The sequence below is a fragment of the Schistocerca piceifrons genome, chromosome 4, assembly GCF_021461385.2.
Source record: "Schistocerca piceifrons isolate TAMUIC-IGC-003096 chromosome 4, iqSchPice1.1, whole genome shotgun sequence".
Taxonomy (NCBI): domain Eukaryota; kingdom Metazoa; phylum Arthropoda; class Insecta; order Orthoptera; family Acrididae; genus Schistocerca; species Schistocerca piceifrons.
This window is the reverse complement of record NC_060141.1, coordinates 261249228-261256276: the sequence shown is the minus strand read 5'-3', so window position 1 is coordinate 261256276 and position 7049 is coordinate 261249228. Positions and strand designations below refer to the sequence as shown.

The 7049-nt window shown below is 42.0% G+C and overlaps 1 non-coding gene across 1 annotated transcript; it reads left to right on the top strand.

Moving 5' to 3' along the window:
* The first annotated feature begins 549 nt into the window (after positions 1 to 549).
* Trnat-agu lies at positions 550 to 621 on the top strand. The gene has a single exon. It is a non-coding gene; the product is annotated as a tRNA-Thr (tRNA).
* Positions 622 to 7049: the final 6428 nt, after the last annotated feature.

Sequence of the window (7049 nt, the reverse complement as noted above, 5' to 3'; positions counted from 1 at the left end):
GATAGAAGCTGGCAGGGAGACAAGCGCAAATAGCACGCGGCTGGTGTGACGGTACGGCCGTTGACAGGTCCAGCCGCGGATTTAACGAGGGAGATCGGTGGCGGCGTGGCCAGGTGGCGGCTAATGCCAGGCCCTCGGGGAACGCCGGAGCTGACCCAGTGACCTCTGGCCTTCCGGCCGTCTTTCACTCTCGCTCTGCCGGAAACACCACTCCGGGCGCTGACGAGCCAGCTACGGCGCAAACTCTCCTGCCCTATCGAGCTCGAGTGCAAACATTCCCGCCCTGTTAGCATTGCAAACATTTGTCTTGTTACGTAGTCTTGTTTCTTTCTCTGCTAAGGGCGCTAGCCACGGGATTATTACTGTAACATCAACTACAAACACGTTTCAATGTAATCTAATAGGCGTACAACTCAGCAGAATTCTTCTATGACGCATACGTGCAGACTGAAGCGACGAATGGAAATTTTTACAAAGGTCGAGATTCGAACCAGGATCTCCTGGAGGGAGGCTGCTACGGTTGTACGTACAATTGTGCATGGCCACTGTGCCAGGGTGGCGTAGTGGTTAGCGAACCTGTCTAGTGAGGAGGAGACCTGGGTTCGAATCCCAGCTTTGGTACAAATTTTCTTTCGTCGCTTCAGTCTGAATATGTGCATCATAGATGTTTGAGACTTGAAAAGTCTGTGAGACCATGTAATTTCCTTCCAAACCCTTCTACGTGTGAACCCTATCAGGATGTTTAATGATAGCAGACGCAATCGGGGTGACTACTTGTAGTATGTAATTTCACTACTGCACCTCTTAGCCTCAAGTCGTTAAGTGACAGCGGAATCTTAAATGCCTGTATAATTCAGGAACGTCAGGGTCGTGAATAAGGTAGTCTGCAGGGTGTTTCAAGAGAGACTCATCCAATTTCACAAAACTATATCTTCAACACGAATGCAGGTAGAAACTTCGAGTAACTGGCGCAAAAAACTACAGAGTTTTTATTATCATCATCATCACCGTCATTAGCATTCATGGAGTAGGTTCGAGGAACCTGCTTCAGCGTCTTAGCTTAATCATATCCTGGGCCGACGTACTGTACCTACCCCTTTTGGCATAAACTGCAAAACGTTTTGGAATATCTGCCTTGTTGCATTCTGTCTCCACATGTTGCTTCCATTTCTACTTTTATAAAATATTTCTGCTTATAGCAAATATTTTAAGCTCATTTGTAATAATCTTCGTTTATTTTCCTTCCGTTTAATTTATGTCCTTTAAATGATCTGAGAAATTTAATTTCTCTCGTCATTTATGTCTTCCTTGTTTCCTATCAAGGATTCTGACAAGCAAAGTAGCACTGGAAGAGCTATCGTTTTATAGAATTGCAGTTCCTTTTCTTTAGTTGTCGTTTGTTTAATGTTCTTTATATTGTCCTATTGACACCCTGAAATTTTGCTGTTTTATTATTTATATCTTTATCATAATCTAAAGAAATTTCGCAGCCAAGGTAGTCAAAATCATCAACAGTTTTGTTTCCCATTACTATTTTTGAGTGCACGTGTTGTTTTTCTCAGAATGCCATTCCTTTCTCTTTTTTATAGATATACTGAAATTATAATTTTTACCAATTTGGTTTTATTTAAAAATATTTTTTTGTATTATTTCTCCTGAAGTGGCTGTTATAGTCTGATCGTCAGCATACATTAATGTTTTTATATAATGATCCTTATCTGGTTTTATCGCTGTGTTGTTTTCTGTTTTCTTATTCTATTTTTTAAGCATGACACTCATATACAAAATAGAATTAAATTAGAAGAACTTTGTTTAGCTGCTAGATTAGTTGCAATGTCATTCTTAGTTCACTGTCCCCGTTTCTATTAATTTTTTTTTCATTGTACAAGCTTCTTATGGCCCATATAAAGTGCCGTTCAATTCCTTCTACCTGTTTTAATCTCAAAAGAACTATCCTATTTTGTAAGAGTATTTCTTCTACATGCATGCACATACAACCTTTTGGTTCTTTCACAATTATGTGTGAGATCACGTATTCATTTACTTTCCACAAATGTTCAAAGTGTCCTCAGCCACACACACGAATTACATTCAGATGAAAATCAAACCTGCCCAATAAACTTGCGAGTTGCGTATGCTTACCACATTTACTGCAGGCGCTATGCAAAGTCGCAGTTCGCCCGAATTTGTTGGAAGGAGAGGTACATAAACGGAGTCTCCCTCGCAACCGCCCCCAGGACTTTCCTAAAAGAAAAAAAAGTCGGATACCATTGACATGAGATCATGCGACCTTTAAGGCGGATGATGCAGTTTCATAGTAGCGTTTGTTATTGCAGCACCTCATCAGAGTACAATACTTAGTTCTGTGTGGTTCTTGTAAGAAGCGGCTTATTTTTATTTCCTCTGTGCTCTTGAGCTTAAACTGCCATAGTTCGTGTGTGTTTGTCTACTTATCAGGCCGTTTTTGGTATGGATAGGAACTGTGATTGCTGTGTCCAGATTGTGAGCTGAGGTGGTAACCCTTTGCTCATAGCTCCAGGTGGTGTTGGCTTTCGTCACGCAGCTTGATGCTGTTGCCACTGGGCATCACTGTGGGGGACCAGACGTGGGGATCCGAAGGACGTCCAGCAAGTCCCATTTGTCCGCCGACTGGCCCACTACTTTGGTCACCCTGGGTACTGTTTGCACTGACGTTGACTCCTCACCTATAGTCGAGTGAGTGGTCGTCCCAAGGTGTGGCACAGACTTTCCGGGGGATCAGTAGGAGGGCCTCCCTGGTTCATCTGACAAACAGGTTTCGGGCGCTATCTGTGGCTAGCAGAGATCCTGAGCTAGATGATTCTTCTAGCTCTGCTGCAGAGGAAGCCTCTCTACCAGTAAGGTCTGCACATTCACAGAAGGTGGGATTACTGGTAGGTGGAAGCTCCTATGCTGGGCGCGTAATGGGGCTCCTTAGGGATATGGCTGCCGAGGAGGGGAAGGAATCCAATGTGTACACAGTGTGCATAACGAGATAAGACATTCCACCTGTGGAACGGGTGCTTCGGAATGCCATGAAGAGTATAGGGTACAGCCAACAGCAGGTGGTGAGTCATGAAGATACTACGAAGTGTGTCACTTTGGATAGCAAGAGATTCTGTCTGGTTTTGAGCGACTAGCTGAAGTGAGATGAAGGCAGAGCTCACCATTGTGCTTTGGAACACAGGCGACTAGAGTGTCTGAATCGGAAGCTCAGGTGGTCCTGCGACAGTAATGGCTGCAGATTCTTCGACTTCCAGGGTCGTAGGTTTTCGGGTTCCGCTAAATGTAACGGGTCCATCACACACAGGAAGCGGCTACATGGCTAGAGAGGGCAGTGTAGAAGGGTGTGGGCGGTTTTTTAGGTTAAAGGAACTTACGAATCTACAGGAAGGGCATCAGTCTAAAAGGGCGGAGGGCAAACACTAGACGAGGATAGACCCAGCAGAAGTCGGTATCATAGTTGTAAATTATTGTAGCTGTGTTGGGAAAGAACCAGAGCGACAAGCGCTATTAGAAAGCACTGTGTCTCAAATCGTTGTAGGTACGGAAATCTGGCTGAATCCGGAAATAAGTTCAGACAAAATTTTTACAAAGAACTTAACCGTGTTCATAACGGATAGATTAAATACAGTTGGTGATGGAGTGTTTATTTCTGTCAGAAGCAGTTCATCTTGTAGTGAAATTGACGCAGAGAGATCCTGTCAGTTAGTATGCGTGGAGGTTATACTCGACAACTGGAAAAAATTATTAACTCGTTTCTTTTACCGATCCCCAGACTCAGATGATTCAGTTGGTGACCAGTTCAAAGAAAACTCGGTTCTTATTTCAAGTGCGTATTCGACTCTTACAATTATAGTTGGTGGTGGCTTCAATCTACCCTCGATATATTGGTGAAAACAATTGATTAAAGCCGGTGGTTGGCATGAAACATCATCCGAAATTGTACAGAGGGGTTTCTCATAAAACCATTTTGAACAGTTTGTTCAGGATCTCACTAGAAGCGTAAATGGTTGTGAAAACCTACTTAGCAGCAAATAATCCTGAGTAAATAGGGATCATGACAGATACAGGTATTAATGACCACAAGGCTACTCCAGCGAGACTGAACACCAGAACATCCAAACCTACCAAAAATAAGCACAAACTATAGCTATTTAAAATGCAGATAAAAAATCGCTTTATGCCTTCCTAAGACGCTATCCCCACTTCTTCCAGTCTGATTGCTTAAGCGTAGACCAGTGGTGTTTTAATTCAAAGAAATACTATCGATGGCAGCTGTGAGGTACGTACTACAAAATTTATGAGAGATGCTCCTGATCTCCCACCATACACAAAAAACTTCAGAACACTTTTGCAGAAGCAACGAATAAAGCTTGCCAAATTTAAAAGAACACAAAATCCTCAAGATCGGCAAACCTTTACAGAAGCGCGAAATTTCTCACGAACTTCAGTGCGATATACTTTTAACATTTCCACGACGAAACTCTCTTTCTAAATCTGTCAGAAAACACAAAAAGACTCTGGTTCTATGTAAATTATGCCAGCGACAATACGCAATCAATACCTTCACTTTGAATTAGCAATGATGATATTACTGATGACAGTGCCGCTAAAGCAGAGTTACTAAACACGGTTTTCTGTAATTCCTTCACAAAAAAAGACGAAGTAAATATTCCAGAATTCGAATCAAGAACAAATGTCAACATGAGTAACGTAGAAGTAGATATCCTCGGTGTAACGAACTAGCTTAAATCACTTAATAAACGCTCGTAGAAAGATCTGTTCCGAAACACAGGAAAGACACAAAAATACCGACGAAAGAAAATATGAGGAATCCGCCGAATTAGAGGCCCATATCATTAACGTCGAGTTGCAGTAGGATTTTGGACCATATGCTGTGTTCGAACATTATGAATTACCTCAAAGAAAACGATTACTGACAAATAGCAAATGGATTCAGAAACTATTGTTATTGTGAAACACAGTTAGCTCTTTATTTTCATGAAGTTGTGAATGCTATAGACAGGTTATGTCAAACTGATTCCACATAATTTCAGATTTCCTGAAGGCTTCTCCACAAGCGACTTCTAATCAGATAGCGTGGCTATAGAGTATCGGCTTATTTGTGTGACTGGGTTCGTGATTTCCTCTCAGAAAGGTCACAGTTGTAATAACTGACGGAAAGTCGTCGAGTAAAACAGAAGTAATATCTGACGTTCCCCAAGGAAGTGTTATAGGATCTCTGCTCTTCCTGATCTACATAAGCGATTCAGGAATCTATCTGAGCAGCCTTCTTAAGTTCTTTGCAGACAATGCTGTATTTACCATCTTGTAAAGTCATTAGACGATCAAAACGAATTGCAAAATGATTTAGACAAGGTACCTGTATGTTGCGAAAAGTGGCATTTAGCTCTAAATAAAAGTGTGAAGTCATTCATATGAGTAATAAAAGGAATTCGCTAAATTTCGGTTAGACGATAAATCTAGAGGCTGTGAATTCAACAAAGTACTTAGGGATTACAATTACGAATAAAAATGGAACGATAACATAGGTAATGCAATGGGAAAGCAAATCAGAGACTGCGATATGTTGGCAGAACACATAGAAACTGCAACAGATCTACTAAAGAGACGGCTTACACTAGGCCTGTCCGCCCTCTACGGGAACACTGCGATCCGGTGTGGGATCCACAGCAGATAGGATTTTAGAAAAAGGTCAAAGAAAGGCAGGTCGTTTTGAATTTCGCAAATAGGGGAAAGAGTGCCACGGAAATGCTAGACGAATTGGGGTGGCAATCATTAAAATAAAGGCGATTTTCATTGCGGCAGGAGCTTCTCATGAAGTTTCAATAACCAAATGTCTGTTGGCGACCATTTATATAGGAAAAAATGATCATCGTTATAAAATAAGAGTAATGAGAGCCCACACACAAAGATTTAAGTGTTCGTTTCCCCCGCTCGCTGCTCGAGACTGGAACGGTAGAGAAGTAGCTTGAAGGTGGTTCGATGAAACCTCTTCCGGGCACTCAGTTGTGAATTGCGGGTTAATGATGTAGATGGAAATGGAGATGCAGATGGAGATGCAGGTGTGAGTTCTTATGCCCGATCCGTCGCTGAGACAGCTAACTGTTAAAACATGCTCTTACACACAGGTGCCAGTGCTGTGGTACTCTGCCCTGCTGAAAAATGAAATTTTCTACATTTGCTCGCAGTTGTCAAGAACGCCACATCTGCATCGCACACAAGGTAAGCAATTGCCATAAGCGAGCGAGCTAGCTGCTCCAGGGGAATCTACCGTCAACCACATGGGCTGGCATCTTACAACTGGCGTTAATTTTATGTTCAATATGTAGGTTAAAATTCAACCCAAATTTCTATCTTCATTCATATGGAAGATATAGTCTTGTAAGTCATCTGAACCTTTTTGCAAATATTATGTACTTCTTCTATCGAAGTGCCTGAGTGTTTTTTTAGTTGGTGTGTACAGTGGATCAGATATAACCTGCTGCTGTGGTGTAGCACCGTTACGCATTCTACGTGGCATTCCGGATCCCGCCGGCGCTTCGCTGTTCTTTCTTGTGAAGTGTTTACTACCGCAAACAGTGGCGCAGATGCTCATGCAATTGCTGCTAATTGCCAGTAACTGCTGGGAACTAGGACAACGAGAGTTCTCAAATGTACTCAAGGATCATGTTGCAGACCGTTTTACGATCTCAAAGGATTCTTGATGTTGCAGAAATATGGCTGCCTACTTATAACGCGTACTTAGGACGTAAGAATGGAACCCTAATTAAAATTTTATTTTCAGTATATTTACGTCATTTACAGTTACAGTGACAGTTATAAGACGGTTCACTAACGACTTAATACGGATATCACACCAGTCTAGACGTACTTGACAATGGCGATAAATGCCGAAACAATCCGTCGTGAATAAATATTAGTTATTATACCTAGCTATTTTGGTGCATCTGTTCTAGAAATCATGTCGTTATCGGACACATATTATGCTGCTGGCCCTAAAGAAC